At 36.8% G+C, this 19,791-nt stretch overlaps 4 pseudogenes; 2 read left to right on the top strand and 2 right to left on the bottom strand.

Annotated features, from left to right (window-relative positions):
• Window positions 1-1,963: 1,963 nt before the first annotated feature.
• On the bottom strand, window positions 1,964-3,582 carry LOC129015123 (protein FRG2-like-1; annotated as a pseudogene).
• A 6,472-nt stretch (window positions 3,583-10,054) lies between these two features.
• Window positions 10,055-11,085, bottom strand: LOC129015124 (retinoic acid receptor responder protein 2-like; annotated as a pseudogene).
• Window positions 11,086-12,095: 1,010 nt separating this feature from the next.
• Window positions 12,096-14,616, top strand: LOC129015125 (angiogenic factor with G patch and FHA domains 1-like; annotated as a pseudogene).
• Window positions 14,617-15,993: 1,377 nt separating this feature from the next.
• Window positions 15,994-19,549, top strand: LOC129015126 (mitochondrial protein C2orf69-like; annotated as a pseudogene).
• Window positions 19,550-19,791: the final 242 nt, after the last annotated feature.

Genomic DNA, 19,791 nt, shown 5'->3' on the forward strand with positions numbered 1-19,791 from the left:
GCATTCACAAAAATAGCTCACATCATGTTTTGCTTGTTTGCAAGTCAACAAGATGAGGTCACTGAAAAGGTCTAATTGATTCTGTCTGCTCAGGAATGTTTCGAGCTTGCTCTCCCTTTTAATTTTCTTTATAAATCATTTTGTAATTCTTATCTCCTACCCATTCTGTAACTTGTTAATTGCTTTTATACATATGTAATATCTTTTATGTATGACTTCTAAGTATATCACTAGTGAACATTGACTGTGACACAGGCATACCTTGTCTTATTGCACTTTATTGTGCTTTGCAGATGTTGGATTTCTTACAAATTGAAGGGTTTTGGCAACCTCACATTGAGCGACACTATTAACACTATTTTTCCAACATCATGTGACCTTTGTGTGTGTATATCTGTGTCAGCATTTTTATCAAAAAAGTACATTTTTTATTAAGGTGTATACATTGTTATTGTAAGCATAGACTGTTTCAGTCTTATTCTATAGTATAGTGTGAACATCACTTTTATATGCACTGGGAAACAAGAAAAGCTGTGTGACTCACATTATTGTAATATTTGTTTTATCGCACTGCTCTAGAGCAAAAACCAGATATCTCCAAGGTATATTTGTATATTTTCATTGTATTGGCTCCATTTACTGGAATGATAAATTCCAAGTATCTGATATCTCCAGGGTATATTTGTATATTTTCATTGCATTGGCTCCATTTACTGGAATGATAAATTCCAAGTATCTGATATCTCCAGGGTATATTTGTATATTTTCATTATATTGGCTCCATTTACTGGAATGATAAATTCCAAGTATCTGATATCTCCAGGGTATATTTGTATATTTTCATTGTATTGGCTCCATTTACTGGAATGATAAATTCCAAGTATCTGATATCTCCAGGGTATATTTGTATATTTTCATTGTATTGGCTCCATTTACTGGAATGATAAATCACTATTCTTTGACTAAAACAAGAGCTGTGTAGTGTGGAGAGGTCAGGGTAAAAATAAAGAAGAAGTGAAGATAAAAAGTCCTCTAACTCACACATGGAGTAAATACAAGTTCAGTATGGATAAAATACAAAATTATCTAAAATTGAATATTCTCAAAAACATTAATGTTCATATCATTATGTGTATGAAACTTAAGAGACAAAGAGAAAAACAAAAATACATTTAGATGATGAAAGATTTCATAATCTCACTGTAAAATGCAAGAAGAAAAAATATAAAATATAGCAATATGTGAAATAAATGACAATATATTACATTTAATATCCTACAATACAGTACAATCAACTGAAGTGTATAAAATAGAAGAAAGTTTAAATTTAGGAAATTTAAAATGAGGCAAATATGAGTCAGGTGAAGAATAAATAAGTACAATCAATTACATTTAACATATCTGGACTTCAATTTTATGTAAAAATATTAATAGTAAACACCTTGTGTAGTGATTGCACCATAATTTTATTAAACTGTAAAAATATATTGACATTTTCCCATAGGGAGTACTATTAAAGGTTTGTCGATATTATTCCTTCATTGGTTTAGCATGGGAGAGTGAGAGGCTACAAACTTTTCTGAATTAAAAGAGAAGCATATAATTTTATATTTATTTTCCTACAATTTAAAATTTGCAAAGGCATATCAATGATTACATCCTAATATTTGTCTCAATATATAGAAATGCATGACTGTCATCAGACATAGAAAAGACATCAAATGTCTAACAAAAAATATAAAATGTGTTCATAATCTTAGCCCTCTACAAAATGCAGGGTTCACCATTTTGAGTATGTTGTTCAAGTTCCTTTCCTATGACTGCTTCAGGTTCTGTCACATATTAACACAGTGCATCTAAAATTGTCACTGCTGCTCATCTGGAAGAATCTGAGAAGTAGCAGGTTATTGTTCTCATTCCAAGAACTGCATTCTCTGCTGAATAGGGTCAGGGTCCACCCAGCTCAAACTTCATCTGATCCACTGACAGGCTCAGTTATCTCCTGTCCAGGCAAGGGTTGGGCTTCTCTATCCAGGGCTGGATCCCCAGCGCCAGGCAGTGTGGCTTAAACAAGACAGTTCTTAGCAGGAAAGAACCTGACTGGGTGGCCATAATATGGAACGTCTGCACCTGGGCACACAGAGGTCCCCAGAGCTGGGCCAGCTGAGTGAGCTGCTCCCAGGTCAGTGGAGAATGGACCTGCTGCACCAACCCCTGGGGTAGGTCTTGATAAATGGCCTTTGACACACCTTGCAAGGTCACCAAGCTTTCTGAAGTGATGGCTATTGAACTCCTGGAGCCTGAGAACAGTGCTGCTTGCTGCACCCAGTGTGAGCCATGAAAGGCCCTCTGTGGTGGGCATCATAGGTCTCCTGGATTTCACTGCTGTGCACAGCAGTGGAGGATTTTAGTTTCTTTTTCAACATCAACCTGTGCTACTCTTCTGGACAGGTCCCTGCAGAGGAAGCATGTGAGTGAGACACTCTCCAGAACAGTGCCCACAGATCCTCATTTCCACAACCTCCCGTGCACCTTCAGATGAACCTCATTTGTCTCTTCTCCATCCTTACCATCTCAGCACTTTAATGAAGTGAAGTTTAACCCCTTTTGAGTCCCCATATATCCTCTAAGTGCCAGGATCTCAGGAAATTTCCTAGTCTCTAAGAAGTCCCCTTGCTGTTCCAGCCCTGTATAAAAGTCTTCTATTTGTTTGCCCTCTGTGAAAAAAAAAAAAAGCAAGATTCTACCCACTCTGTCTTGGTTGGCAGCTGTCCTTGGAACTGATTTTCCTTTTCTGGGAGTTTCCCTCATGTAAGCTCGACTCTGGTTCTGCTGATCTGTTGGTAAAATGAGAGTTTGAGCAAGTGCCTCCAACCAAACACCCTAGAAGCCTTAGTTCATCCTGGACACATAGGAGCTGAAGTTGCCACCAAACCCAGCTCTCCTCTGTTCTCCAAAGTCCAGGATCTGTGAGGCCCTGGCTGCCAAAGAGCTACCAGTTTCCTTGCCAGGGGAGACGGTGTTGTTGCTGTCTCTTTTTACCTTGAAAGAGTCTGATTTTACCCAATCTCACTGTGCTGTTTCTGTCTTTAAGCTTAGTTTATTCAGCATTCTTCTTCTCATTTGGATTGGGCTTTGATCCTAGTGCAACATGGAGTTTAGGTGACTCAACTCTTCCAGGCAGAGTCCCATAGTGTGTCTCTGACAAATATTTGTGGATCAGTCTTTCAAGTGAAGCTCTTCTTCCAGTGTCATGAGTGAACAAATTTCTCAAAGTCTCCTCAGGAATCTAAGCCATTTCCCGTTTCCAATTTGAAAGTAAAATCCCACCAAAGACACATACCTCAGTATCCCTAATTCCAAACCTCCTTCCAGCCTCCATAAGAACAGCCCAAAGCCTTACCCTACCTTTGCATGTGCTTCTCACTGGAACAGGAGGAAGGGGTCTTGCCTTTTTCTTTGAATAATCTCTTCTCATCTGAGTTCTTTTCTGTAAAGGAGATCTGTTGGAAAGAAGGCTGGTCAGTGGGGCATTGGTTGGAGGAGAAGTGAGGAATCAGGATCTTCATTTCCTTTTCCCATGTTCAAGCTCAAGTGAAAGGTGCTCTCTCTTACACATCCAGATTCAGACTGTATGTGATCCTGCTGGATCTGCCTTTTATAAGTCCGTCAGCTGGGCATGTTTTACTGTAACTGGCTGAACAGTTTTGTTTTTCCTGCCACTCATTAGGGCCTCAATAAGAAAAGTTTCTTGCTATATAGTTTTACTAGGGACCTAAACAAAGTTAAGAGTAGACATTTTCTGGGTCTTGTCGTGTCAAAAACAAAAAACAAACAAACAAACAAAAAAAAGTCGGGGCACTGGAATCAGAAGATAGGGGAATCATTTATTCTTATTTCTGTCCCAATTCCTGCCTGGAAGTATTTAAGATACTGCTTATTTTTCAAGATGCAGAATTAAACATACTTATATTGAAATGTGTCATACATTTTGCAAAGAAAGAAAATTATACATAGTGTTAAAATCATGTACATGAATATTATAATTTCTCAAATGCTTGGAAATGTCAAATTAAAATTATGGTTGCTTGTATTAGATACATACATATATTATAAAATAAAAATATAGAGAAAAAGTAAATACCAAATAAAATGGCCCTTTCTACCTTAACAATAGAGATGACAATTAGATCAAATACAATGGGATTGAATTGGTTAGATTAGAGCTGATGCTAACTTAATCAGCCCCTGATTCCTGAGGTGGCAAAAAGTCTAGGTGGAGAGATAAATTTCCTCCCTTTGTCACCCTTCCTCGGTCATCCCAGGAGCTCCACCTTTTTCTGGAGTATTTATTCAGCCTCCCTAGTAAAAATGGACTCGGTCCCAAACATGTAACCCACCTGACCACAAGAAAACAGCCTAGATCCTGAGCATTCAGCTCCTGTCCTCGCACAACAGACACCACCTGAGTCCCATCAAAGCCTGTGTTGTTTCCTAACATCCACCATCGAGACATATTCCAGAGCAGCCTCTCAAAATTGCTTAAACGAGATGAGACAAGGTATGTTGGAGCTCTAGGCTCAGGACAGCTGCCTCATCCCTTCCTACTGAGAAGTCTGTATCTGCTGGCTAGAGCCCTCAAACTGTAGAAGGCTTAGTGTATGTCCAGCAAGTGTTGCCTAAAAAGAACCTTCTTGTTTTTCCCTGTTCTTGAGAAAAGCATGCAGAAATGAGAACTTTTATGTTTGAGAGTACTTGGTCTCCACTCTAAAATGACTTGGTTGACAGATGAACTGATTCCCTGAGGAAGGGAAAAATTCAGGGAAGAGCCTGTCCTGGGTGAGTCTGTGTTTCCCCAGCTGTGCTGTCTGTGCAAATAGTGCAACCCAAAAAAATAACGGATGGTAGACATACAGACACTGCCTAACAAAATTGTCTGAATTTAAATAGGATTTAAATGGAACTTACAATAGCATTATATATTGATACCATAATATCACATAAAATTTATTTGATATATAAACAAATTTTGATATATTATGTTATCATAACATCATAAAGTAGTCATTTACACAAGAGCAGATAATTCTCTTAGGTTCCATTAAATTTATATGTTAATGTTGCTACAAAATTTAACTCAGTTGTCTTATAAAATTACCGAACACAGTTTTACATGTTATTATGATATCATAATAATAAATACAAATTATGATGTCCTAATATATTGTTATGTCACAATACATACAAATTATGTCACAATATATTGTGATATCATAATATATATGAATTATGTTATAATATATTGTGATGTCATAAGATGCACAATATATGATGCCATCATATATTGTTATAATATGTATAGATTATGACATCATAATGTATTGTGATGTCATGATATAAATGATATAATATATTGATTATGTAATATATTTAACATATTTATATGATAACAAAATTTTGTCAGGTAATTTTTTGAAAATATTGCGTTAAATTTTGTAACAGCATTAACATATAAAGAAGCTTACAATCATGGTGAAAGATGAAAGAGGAGCAGGCATCTCACATGGTAGGAGTGGGAACAGGAAAGATAGAGGAGGGATACACTTCACTTTTAAACCACAAGCTTTCGTGGGTACTCACCATGACAAGGACAGCAGAGAGTTATTAGAAATCCATCCCTAAGATTCAACCATCTCCCATCAGGCCTCACCTGTAACATTACAGATTAAAATTCAATATGAGATTTGGAGGGAACATCTAAACTATATCATATGACCATTAGAGAAACAGATGTAACATAGTTTCTACTGTCCAGATACTTTCATTCCAGAGCAAATGGCTTAATGATTGAATTCAACATTCTGTGGTCAGAAGAGAGAAGAAAGGTGTACAGGGGCCTTTGGCTGCATTTGTTCCACCTCCCTTATGCTGTTGTTGTGAGTTCCGATGTCACCATCTGAAGGGATATTCATGGACAGAAGAATTATTACTATTATTGTGATTATTTCTATTTCTTTTACCTTAGTAAAAATAAATGTTTTAGCTTCTCATATAATTTTTCTAAAAAACCCTAAGAGTTTTGGTTAAATTCCTTGTTATCGTGTGTTATAAAAATTGACAGGGAAATGGCTAAAATAGATTAAAATTACACAAACTCTAGGGTCAAGTTTCTATTGGGGGGCTTAGGAAAGACAGAACTGGAAATACTCCACCAGCATAGACATCAGAAGCGTGGGGCCCACTTTCTGTCCCAGCTCTCCCCAGGTCCACCCTCTTCTAAAGCCTCATCCAGGTTTGGCCTCACCCTAGAGTCTCCTCTCACAGAACTAATTAAAGGAGATCAGAAATTTGAGTGGTGGTTCCTGCTGCCTCTCCTGAGCTGGTGCCCACAATTTCCTGAAAATAAAGAACAGATAAATAGGAGCAAATAATTATCTATTTGTAGGCCACAATTTCTTTTTCATTGAAGCCGGTGCTTTTAGAGACATCCCACCTAGCAATCTGTTTTTTATTTTTGCAGATCCAGTAGTTGCTCTACAAGGCACAAGAAAGTCAATATAAATACCAAAAATATCCCTCTGAACAGTTCACCCTTTCTTTCTCTATCCCTCTCATCTGTCTATATAGCTTTTATTCTACACATATTCTTTTTAAGGTAAATAATGTTTTAAATGAAAGAAAAAATAGAAATGTTGGGCCTTTCATTTAAATCCTGGGAATTACAGAACACTTAGCACCCAACTCCCAGGGTGCTATGAGGATTAACTCACATCATGTGGTTTCCAGCACCGCGCTCTATAACAGACTTCTGAACAAATAGTACATGCTCAATATTGTATTAACTCATGTGTACATGTTTTTCAAAGTGACCTATGAAGGTGATAAAGAACTAACACCAAGAATATACAAATAAATCAAACAGCTCAACAAGAATAAAACAAGTAACCTCATTAAAAAGGAGGCAAAGAACAGGAACAGATATTTTTCAAAAAGAATTCAATGATGGTCAACAAGCATGTAAAAAATGTTCAACATTGCCAATCATCAGAGAAATACTAATTAAAAATCACAATATCATTTTACATCATTCATAATGGCTAATTGTTAAAAAGCAAAAATTTATAGATATTGGCAAGCTTACAGAGAAAAGAGAACACTTATACATTGTGTGTGTTTGAATGTAAATTTCTACAACCTCTATGGAAAAAGGTACGGATATTTTTCAAAAAACTAAAAGTAGAATGTCCATTTAATCCAGTGCTCCCACTATTGGGTATCTACTTAAAGAAAAATAACTCATTACATAAAGAAGATCCCCACACTTATACCTTTATTGCAGCACTGTTCACAATAGCAAATATATATGCTATTGTGAACAGTGCTGCAATAAATAGCAATATATGCTATTGTGAATAGCATATCGTCAATTTAAATTTATGAATCAATTTAATCAATGTTTGATTAAACAGACTTACTCAAACATTGATGCCTTCTCTAGCCTCTGTAAATTTTAAAGAGCCAGCAGAGAATAACATGCTTGTAAATGGTGATTGGTGCTTTCCAATTTGGGCCAAAAGTATTTGTGTCGTGGTAAGAATTTTGGGTGTCAGAAACTGTGTGCTGTGCCTACTTTCTTTAGCTGAGTGCTACTACAATGGATGTAGTGAGAGAATAATGGGCATTAAGAGGAGGCTTTTTAAAGAAACCAATTCATGTACCCCTTCCAAACCTGCAGAATCACATTACTAAGAGAGAGGCCTGCAATTGGAAATGATTCACATGTACATTGAAACTTGAGAAGCAATGCTTAGCTAAGTGGCTCTCGGCCTAGGCTTCCAACCATAATCACATGACCACTTTAAAAAAAATACCAGCACCTGTGCCCTCCCCACTGACTCTGTCAATCTTGGTGGAAGAATCCATGTGATTTTAGTTAGGAAGTCAAATTGTCCCTCTTTGATGATTACATAATATTATATCAAGAAAAATCTTCAGACCATCAGAAAACTTTTAGATTTGATAAATGAATTTAATAGTGTTTCAAGATACAAAAATCAATGTACAAAAATTACTAGCAATTTTATACACTAATAATGATCAAGCTGAAAACCGAACTAAAAAGTCAATTTCTTTTACAATAGCTCCAAAAAAGGTAAAATACCTAGAAATACAATTTATCAAACAGGTGAAAGATCTCTACAAGGAAAACTACAAAACATTGACGAAATAAGTTGTACATGACACAAATGAGAAAAACATCCCTACTCATTGATTGGAAGAAGTATTTTCATTAAAATGACCATACTGCCACAAATGATCTACATATTAAATGCAAATCCTACCAAAATGCCAATGTTATTTTTCATAGAATTAGAAAAGAAATTAAATTCATATTGAACCATAGAAAAGCCTGAATAGCCAGAGCAAATCTAAGCAAAAAGAACAAAGTTGGACATATTATATTACCTAACTTAAAATTATACTAGAAGGCTTTAATAACCAAACCAGCATGGTACTGATATAAACAGATGCATAGATCAATGGAACAGAACAGAGAACCTAGAAATAACACCACATACATACACACAATTGTTCTTTTACAAAGTCAACAGAAACATACATGGGAAAATGACATCCTATTCAACAAATTGTGCTGGAAAAATTATATTGCCATATACAGAAGTATGAAATAGAAACCCTAACTCTCACCATATACAATATCCAACTCAATATGGATACCATATCCTACTCAACATTGATTAGAAGACTAAAATGTAAAACCTGAAATGATAGAAATTCTAGAAGAAGCTCTTCTGGACATTGGTCTAGACACATAATTCATGACTAAGATCCCAAAAGCAGATACAACAATAACAAAAATAGACAAATGAAATTTAATTAAACTAAAAAGCTCCTGAAAGGAGCTTTCAATTAACAGGTGAGCAGACAACCTATGGAACAAGAAAAATGTTTGTGAACTATGAAAGTGATAAAGAACTAATGTCCAGAATATACAAGGAAATCAAACAACTCAACAAGAATGAAACAAGTAACCTCATTAAAAAGCAGGCAAAGAACGGGAACAGATATTTTTCAAAAAGAATTCAATGATGGTCAACAAGCATGTAAAAAATGCTATTGTGAATAGCATATCTTCAATTTAAATTTATGAATCAATTCAATCAATCAATGACTGAATAAAGAAAATGTGCTACACATTTACACTACGGAATAGCACTCAGTCATAAAGAAGAATAAAATCATGTCTTTTGCAACCACATGAATGGAACTGGACGTAATTATTGTAAGTGAAATAACTCAGAAACAGAAAATCAAATACTGCATTTTCCCACTTGTAAGTAGTAGCTCAATTATACGTACACTTGGATATAGAGACTGGAAAAATACACACTGGAGACTCAGAAAGATGGGAGGTTGATAGAGGGTTCAGGAATGAGAAAATACCTAATTGGAACAATGAGTACCGTTCAGATGATTGTTACACAAAAGCCCATACTTCATCACCATGCAACATGTCCCTGTAATGAAATTGCATTTGTACTGCCTAACACACTAATAAAGAGAAAAAAACCCTGACTTTTATCAAGACGGCAGACTGAATAGACCTCATAATTTTCATAAATATTTACACAGAAAAATAATTTTAATAAAAATAAATACAAAATAATATTGTATTTTAAGAATGGTGTAAAAAGATAATTTGTTGAATTAGAGTAGTTGGTACTTAACACATACAATATGTTAGGCAAGATTGTAAGCCATTACACATTTGTAGACAGAATATCTAACAGTGTAAAATAAATAACACAAAGATTCATTGGCAATGACAAATTGACATATTTTAATCATATTAGATGATATTAAAACCATTATAAAATTGACTGTGTCATAATAAAGGACCATAACGTTAAATAACTTCTTTAAAAAGTTTGACTAATTAGGCATTAGATAAACGGGTAACATGTTGACCAGTAAACAGAGTGTACACATTATTTTCAACAACCAAACAAAAATTTAATTCATTTTTTAAACTTTATTTTTGGGTGGGGGAAGCAGCTTTATTAGCTGGGTATATAGTGGGGTCCTCTCCCCGGGAGGTAGGGGTCTTCCACCGGTCACCCCCGGCAGCGGTCCATGAGGCGCCATGCTGGGGTCCGCTGGGGGGCCGGGCCTTGGAGAAGGCGAACTGTGCGGGGAAGCAGTAGCTAACGGGTCCTCACCGCCCGCTCTGTCCTGCTGCATTGGGTCTCCTGGTGCTCCTCCGGCTGCCCCCAAGCCTGCGTCTCTATAGGGCAGTGACCATCAGGGCCGGAACCTTCTCCTCAGATCCCAGTTTGACGCAGGCCAGGCATTTCCGCTTCCTCTCCTTGGGCTGGACTTCGCACTCTGGTTTCTTTCAGTCTTTTTTCCTGCCGCTTTTCTGCCGGAGCTTAAACTCTGGCCTCACAAATGTTCCAACTGGGAAGGGCGTGTCCATGGCACTGACCACACTGGTTTCCCGGGAGGCCACTGCACGGGCGGATGGATTCCCCCGGGGCCACCTGCAGACCCTGGCGCTGGGCCCCGTGAGTTCGGCCCCGCCCACGCCCCCGCGCCCACCTACGGGGCCAGCGAGTTCCGCAGCCTTAGCTTGTTTCTGCCTTCACCCCGGCTCTGCGAACCGGCTGTGCGCCCCTCAGCTCTTGGAGCCCGCCGGGAGCCGCCTCCTCCCCTGCCCTGCCCTTGGGGCGCCCATGCCCGCAGAGGTGAAGGAACCTGGAAATGTCCCTTTCTCCAAATTGACCTTGGGGTCCGCCTGGTCGTCTCCACTCCCTCCCACCCTGCCCGTACTGTTCCCTGGGGCTTGTAGTTTTAGCAAAGTTCCCTGCCCCCTGCCCGGGAAGCGGTCCTGTTGCCCACTCCCACCCTTCACCCCTTTTATGGCCCATTGTCTCTCCGCACTGGGTTTCCAACAGGATCCGCGGGTTTCCAACAGGATCCCTCACCTTGCTGCTGTTCCTGTTCTCCTTTCTGCTGTTCGTGTTCTCCTTTCTGCTTCCCCGGCTCAGCCTCCTCCCTGACCATTTCTCCCTTCCCGTCCTGAATCTCCCAGCTCCCACGGGGCGCCCCCCATCCCAGCGCCCAGGCAAAACCCACAAAATTATTTTAAATGGAAAGATTTGAATTCCACTGAATTCATGAGAGCAGAATCTCATCTGGTCAGATTTTAAAGAATTATGGAATGATAATAGCAACTATCAATTTAAAGTGTAACTAGCATTAAGAATACCCACCATTTTACCAAAAACAACAACAACGAAACCCTGTTATAGCTAAAAAACTAATTCAGTAGAGTTGCAGGATACAATATGAACATGAAAATCAGTTGCGTTTTGGTATAGTAACAACAAAATATCTGAAAAAGGAATAAAGAAAATAGTTCCATTTACAATATTATCAAATAGAAATATGTAATTTATCACATAGAATGAGTTTAACAAACAATATTACAGACCTGCATACTAAAAACTATAAAATGTTGATGAAAGAAATTGAAGAATATAAAATGAGAAATATATCCTGTGTTCATGGATTCTAAAAATTAATATTGTTAAAATATCTATATCACACAAATTCATCTACAGAGTTAAATAATTTCCTATCAAAATTTTAACACCATTAAAATAAATGTAGAACAAACATTTGTAAAATTTATATGGAGCCACAGAAGACTCCAAATAGCCAAATACTGAGAAGAACAAAAAGGCTGAAAGCCTAAAACTTCCTGATTTCAAACTGTATTACAGAGCTATAGTCATAAAAATATGATAGTACCTACATAAAAACCATTGGAACAGAATAGAGGACCCAGAAATAAACTCACACATACATAGTCAAGTGATCTCACATAATTAGGAAAAGATAGACACATCAAGAAATGGTGTGGAAAAAACTAGATATGCGTACACAAAAAGTGAACCTTTCTCTTATACCATCCCAAAAATGAGTTTAAAATAAAGACTCAAACATAAGAACTGAAATCATGAATCCTCTAAAAAAAATAGGAAAAAAGCTTTTTGACACTAGTTGTGGCAATGATGTTTTGGATTCAACACAAAGAAGGCAAGCAACAAAAGCAAAAATTAAAAAGTGGAACTATATCAAAGTAAAAAGTTTCTGCACAATAAAAAAAAGTCAACAAAATGTAAATGCAATATATGGGATGGGATAAAATATTTGTAAACCATATGTAGGATAATGTGTTACTATCCAAAATACATGTAATACTACTCAATACAAAGAAAAAAGACTTCACAGCAGAACAAAACAAAAACCAATTTCCTGATTAATTGGGAAAAATATCTAAATAGCCATTTTCCAAAGACATACAAATGGCCAGCAGGTATATAAAAAGATTCTCAACATCACTAATTATCAGAGTAATTACAATCAAAATCATAATGAGATATCACCTTATCATGGTTTTAGGATAGCTATTATCAAAAAGTCAAAAGATAACAAGTGTTAGGGTGCAGAGAAAATAGAATACTTGTAGACCATTGCTGAGCATGTCCATTGGTGCAGCCATTGTTAAAAAACAGTATGGAGTTTCCTTAACATTTTTAAACTAGATTTACCCTTAATCCCAATTCAGAGTATATAGCCAAAGGACATAAAATCAGTATCGCCAAGGGTATCTGCAGTCCTCTGATACAAACAAATGGATAAACTGTGAGAGAGAGAGATAATTTCAGCTGTAATAAAAATGAAATTCTTTAATTTATAACAGTATTGATGTACCTTGAAGACATAAGACAAATACAGAAAGACAAATACTGCATGATCTCGTTTGTATGTGGATTCTCAAAAAAAAAAAGAGAAAGAAAAAGAGAATAAAATGGTAATTACCATGGGCTAGGAAGTGGGGAAAAGTGAGGAGATACTGTCGAAGGCTGCATACCTTCAGTTATGTAATGAAAAGCTGCTGGGGACCTAATCTGTAAAATGGTGACCATAGTTAATAATAACATGTAGTTGAAATTTGTTACAAAAGTAGAACTGAAGTGCTTTTACCACACACAGAGAAATGCATAAAGTAACTATGTAAGGAAATAGATATGTTAACCATCTTCATTGAAATAATTTAAAGATGTATACACACCTCAAAGCACTCTATTGTACACCCTAAATATATACACTTTTCAATCTGCAAACATAGCTCAATAAATGTGGGAAAAAATTAAGAGTAATCAGCAGGTAATATCTAGCCACAGGTAAACTTTATTGAAAACTCTCTTGGTCACCATTTCTGGCTCAACCCAGAAACCGGCGGAGAGCTTCTGGCCCCTTGACTTCTCTGATGCTCTTCCTGCTGCTCCTGCAGCTGAGGAAAAGGTCATAGTTCCCAGGAGTTTGCTGGTTTCCAGGCCCTGCAGATCAGGCAGGGCCATCAGCATTCCCCTTGCTAGTTGCCCATAGCCTTGTTTGGCTCCAGGCAATGCGTATCAGGGTATCCTGGCGAGGGGCACAGCAGCCAGCCAGGGCCAGGCTGCCTTTTGCTGCCTGAACTCCCGTGGCCTCTGGCTCCACAGGCATCCTTTAAGGCCCCAGTGCAGCCCCTCCTCACATTACCAGTGAAGATAATGTAATGCAGAAGACACTGAGGAGGAAAATGAGAAAAAAATTGGCCCCTGTGTATTAATTGTCATTAGATCACCTGTGTTTGTACAGGGTCACTCTTTATCATTACTGCTCTAAAACCTGCTACAATTGGAAGAGAAAATGATCTGGAGCATGCTCTTTGAATCCCTGAAGTAGGTGTCAGTAAGTTTCAGGTAGAAATTTATTTTGACCATGACTTACAAAGTTATGTCCTTGTAGATCAAGGCCGTCAAAATGGGACAATTGTTAATGGAAAACAGATTGTTCAACTGAAAACTAAATGTGACCCTTATGTACCTGAGCATACATAGACATAAAGTGAAAATTGGAGAGACCGTGTTACCCTTTCACATTCACTACCCCTGGCAGTGATACCTATGATAGCTGTGACCCACGGCAGGTTAGAGCTCACATTTACTTTGATAAGAAAGGTGAATGTTTCTTGGTCCAAAACTAAGTAAGGAGAAAAAAGAGTCGGAAATCAGAAAATAATTAAAGGAAATACGAGTAAAATATGGTTTACAGAATACAGACTATGAAGATGAATACACACTAAAGATTCTAAAATATAAAAATAGACCTGGAAAATGTAGTAAGCAGGTTGGAAGTGAAGGAATTTTCCAAAAAGATGATGCTCCTGCATCTGTTCATTCTGAAATTACTGACAGCAACAAAGGTTGGAAGATGTTGAAGAAGATGGGTTGGAAAAAAGGAGGCGGCCTGAGGAAGGATGATGGGGGGAATGAAAACTCCAATTCAGCCTCAGATTCAGTGAACACATGTAGGTTCGGGGACAGGAAATCCATCCTCAATTGAAGGTGTTCACCTTCTCCAAAACAAAACCCAACAAACTGGGACACAGTATGAGATAGGTTTGCTGAAAACTTCCCAGAAACTAAACCTTAAAAAGATCACCCAGGGACCACGCCTTGGGTAAAAGGAACTGTAGAGTGAAGGTTAATCATAGAAGAAATCTCAACCATTTTAAAAACAGAATTTGGAAACAAGTGTTATTTTATATTTGCAGAACTTTTCTCCCCAAAAAAGTCGGCACAGAGGAACTCTGTCACAAGTTTACCCCTTCCTGATTCTGAAATGTGTGATAAAGTTTGGTTTGCAGCTTTTTAAAACCAGTTTTTAAACTAATAAATAATGGCTGAATCAAGTTATGCAGCAAGTGGACTGAAGTTTACAGGGCACAGATGAGTTTATCAAACTTCATTATTTTATCTTGTCATTTATGACATCCATATAAGCAAAAACCCATATATGCAAAACGCATATAACCACTGATAACTTAAATGTACATTTGTTTTTCTCTCCATATATTCACAGTAAGATGCATAGCAAAAAAATCAAAAGTTTTTAAAAATAAATCTGACTATATGCATCTTTATTTATGCCCTTTAGAACCTAGATAAAATAACTTCTTATACTTGAAATAACCTAAATAATATTATTGAAGAACTAATGAGCAAGTGACATATTGTAGAAAATTGGTCTGTTATTGTTTTCTTCTGTGAAGAATCTGCTTATTTGTACTACATATTCAGCATTTATTTTTGGTTTTTATCATAGCTTACGAGATATTTAGATATGAGCAAGTGAGTACAGTATTGAAATAGTGTGCTGGCATTTGTAGTTTTCATAAATATCATTGCAGGCAGTGGAGTCGTGCCAGAGAAATCTGACTTCAGTGCAAAAGCAATACTTAGCCAAGGCCTCAAGTTTAAGACATTTATTGAAAACATCCTCAGTTGCAATAAAAACATTACAACATTAAAAAAAACCTCTTTTCCATAAATTCTAAATTAAACAAAAAATTCAAACGATAACTTTTATGGAGTTAGAGAAGTGCTAATGAGGAGGTAGAATGACAGTTGAAGCCAAAAGATCTTAATTCAGATAAATAATTTTACCCATAATAGTTTTATGTTTTATGTTAAAGGAAACAACAATTGTGACCATATACTATTGACTTCAGTGAAGTATTTCAGAGATTTGTGCATAAAACATAATTAATTTTCTAATGGTAAAAAAGGAATCACATTCTATGAATTATTACAATATGGTCTATTGAAGAGAGCAGTACTTCAAATGAAGAAACATGGAATTCTCATGAGGTAATGATCTATGCATTTGAAAATCTATGTAAATATTTTACTCATGTATGCAACTGTAGATTTTTCTGCTTTTTAGGAAAATAACGTGCTTTAAAAACTTAATGTAGATACTAAAATCACCAAGAAGTTTTAAGAATTCACAAAATGCCTAATATAGTCGAAAGAAAATTATGAAAACTTCTCCGGACCAGTCAAGAAAATAAAGGTAATGATCCAGAGAAGTATCAACCTGAGAGGCCAGTGCTCCATCCGATCACAAGGATTCAGATCCATGTGGGTTGTTCAGCTTCTGAAGTCAAATGTAATAAACACACATAAACTGCCTGCAGGCATCCTGAGTATGCTGTGTTCCATATGTGAGAACTAAATTATAATTTATGTTGCACAAAAGGAGATAAGCTACTAGCCTGAAGCATTAGATAAATTATATGGCACATAAACCTCAGATATCAGGTTTATATTTAAATGTTTGCCAATATAATGAAAAAACCAGAAACCAAAATAATGTGGGAAAAAACTAGGAGCTTGTCCAGTCATATCTGGAAAAGAGGAAAATGGAAAGTAAACTATTAAAATGTATTAAAACAATTTAATGTACAGCATACAAATTACACATTAAAATAGACTGAGCTGATGAGAGGACTAGTAAACTGAAATGCTGAGCACAATTAATGTAGTCATATACTTTAGAGAAGGCAGATTATTACAAAATACAAATATATTTATATATGAAGATTAGATGAGAAGAAATGAAAAACATTTAATTGTTTTACTAGACTCTATAATAAACAGGAAGGCAATATTCAAAGAATTGGTGACTCATAAGTTTCAGAAATTGGAAACAAGACATGAATCCTATTAAAGTTTAGAGGGTAATGTGTCGAAAAAGATAAATTTAAAAATACTTAAAAGAAAGAATGGTTTTGGTTATTATGAATGGTGCTTTAATAAACATGGGGGTGCAATTATCTTTTTGACAGACTGTTTCATTTCCTTTCGACATTTAACCAGTGGTGAGATTTCTGGGTCATATATATGGTAGTTCTATTTACAGTTTCTTGAAAAACCTCCATGCTGTTTTCCGTAATGGTAATACCAATTTACATTCTCACCAACAGTGTATAAGTGCCCATCTACAGATTAATGAAGAAAATGTTACACACACACACACACACACGAATAATGTTCAGTAATAAAACAGAATGAACTGTCATTTATGTTAACATGGATGAATCTAGAGGACATTATGTTAAGTGAAATAAGCCAGTCACAGAAAGAAAAAGACCACATGATGTCACTCATATGTGAAATCTTAAAAAGTTGATCTAACAGAAGTAGAGAGTAGAATGCTGGGTAACAGAGGCTAGGGAGAGTGAAGGGATGAAGGAATGGTGAGAGATTTGTCAAAGTTCCAAATTTACAGTTAGATAGAGATAATAAATTCTGGTGTTCTATTACATAGTAGAGTGACTATAGCTAATATTAATGTACTGTTTATTCTAACAGCTAGAAGAGAGGTTTTTGAAATTTATTAGCACAAAGAAATAAATGTTTAAAGTGCTAGATATGCAAATTACCCTGATGAAGTCATTGTGCAGTGTATAAATGCATTGAAACATTACCCTGTACCCCATAAATATGTATAATTATGTATCTATTATAAATAAAATAAACCTTAAAAAAGAGTAATGATCAAACTGTGTGACATCAAAAAGAAAAAAAAGCTCTTAAAAGTAGTGAGATAGAAGACAGATAACCTATGAAGCAGAGGGCCAACTCTTACCTCTCTATCAAGTCAGAAAACAGAAAAATTAATATCAATAAAATATTAAAATAAAAGCTTCTGTACAGCATAGAAATTTATTAACAGAGTGAAAAGACAATCTATAAAAGAAAATATGTGCATGTGACAAGGAGTTAATATCCAAATTATATAAGGGACTCAACAGCAATAAAAATAAAAAAAAACCCCAACTCTTTAGTTAGCAAAAGACTTAAATAGACATTTTTCCAAAGAAGACACAAAGAAATGCTCAACATCGCCAATCATCTGGAAAATGCAATCCAAAACCACGTGACATAGCACCTCGCCCCATTTAGAATTATCAAGAAGACAAAAGATAACAAGGTTTGATGAGGATGTAGAGAAAAGGGAACACTTATACACTGCTGGTGTGAATGTAAATTTAGTACATTTTTAGATTTATTTATCTATTTATTAGAAACGTGCATGGAAAACTATGCAGGTTTCTCAAAACAAAAATAAAAACAAAACAAAAAACGAAAAGCAAAAACCTACAAATGGAACTACCGTACAATCTAGCAATCCCACTATTAAGTATATTTCAAAAGGAAATAAAATCAGTATATTGAAGAGATATCTGCAATCCCATGTTTATCATAGCTCTATTGACAATAGCCAAAATATAGAATCAATCTTTGTGTCCATTAAGGGATAAATGAATAAACCAAATGTGCTGTATACACACAATGGAATAGGATTTAACCATAGAAAGAACGAAATCCAGCGCTGCACTCTTAAGTCCCTCTCTTACGTGGTCGCCCTGCGCTGGCTTCGGGCCTGGCCGCGGGCCCCGACAGTTGGGCGTCCTGCGCAGTCCCTCCCTCAGAACGCCCCCACCCTCCGCTTCCCAACAACTCGGGCTTTTTCAGTCTCCGGGGCTGCTGCTTCTGCTGTCGCAACTTGGAATTAGAAATGCCTGGTTCTGCTCTCAGGGCAGAACCATGAACCCAGAGGTAGCGGCGGTGGGCGATGCTCCCCCTCTGCCGTAGGGCGCTGCCTCAGCGATTGCCCCGTCCGCCATGCTTGAAGCTCACCCGCATCGCAGCGCTGAGTTGCTCCTCCTGGCCGTGGCCTGGGAGGTACTGGAGCTACGGGACGTCTCCGGGGAGCGGGCGAGGGAAGAGCCGCAGCCACCACGTCCTCTCTTTCCCGGGGATGTGCAGAATTACCGTGAAATTATGACTGTCATCCTACGAATTACCAATGGGAAGACTGGAGTCTAGAAAATGTTGTCACCATTTGAGCCCACCGGTCCCATTTGAGTGATGAAGTGCTCCTGAACGCATTTGCAGAAATTCAGCTGCCATGATAATTTTGTGAAAAGTAACATGTTTGGTTCCCCAGAACCCGGTAGTGACTCTGGAGCTTTTAAGCACCTTTATGTTATTAGTTAATGCTTTTAAGTCAGAGTAGTTTATTAAATAAAAATTTCAATGTTTGGAATAAGGACTCCACAGCATCTAACTGTAGTCCAATTCTTCTGATACTACAAATCATTTCCAGGGAGAAAAAGAGAGGACCTGTGAAGAATCTGATGAGTTGGCCATGAGTTTTTATCCACCATCACTAAAGGATGCATCTTTTACTTTGACTGGATTAAATAAAGGTTGTGTTGTTTTGAATCAGTTTCTTATTGAATTGAAAGAAGCCAAGAAAGACAAGGACATAGATGCTTTCATTAAAAGCATAAGAACAATGTATTGGCTGGATGGTGGTCATTCCGGAGGAAGCAATACTTGGGTTACTTATCCACGTGTCTTGAAAGAATTTGCACAAACAGGGATTATTGTTCACACCCATGTAACACTTTATCAAGTACATGATCCAATAAGATCTTGAATTGGAAAGGGGCAAAATAAATTTGTTTAGATTTATTGGTCTGCAGGTGGCTAGCCGAATTCATTTCACAAAGGAAGTTCCCACCATAGAGAATCACTTCAGAGTTCATGAAGAATTTTGAGACTACAAGTATATTAATGTACTTGTTCAGTGGAAGAGCATAAGAAATTTGAGTGTTATAAATTCACATAATGGAATGTAATTCATGGAATGTAATTCTATTAATGGGGGTGCGGGGGGAAGCACAGATTCTTCAAATATGAGTGTAATGTGCAATAGTATTGCTCATAAATGTGAGCAGTTTTTAATTTGGGTTGGGTTAGAATTAGTTAATTTGAAATCTAACAAAGTGGTTTGTGATAA

Source organism: Pongo pygmaeus, chromosome 18, assembly GCF_028885625.2.
Source record: "Pongo pygmaeus isolate AG05252 chromosome 18, NHGRI_mPonPyg2-v2.0_pri, whole genome shotgun sequence".
Lineage (NCBI taxonomy): Eukaryota > Metazoa > Chordata > Mammalia > Primates > Hominidae > Pongo > Pongo pygmaeus.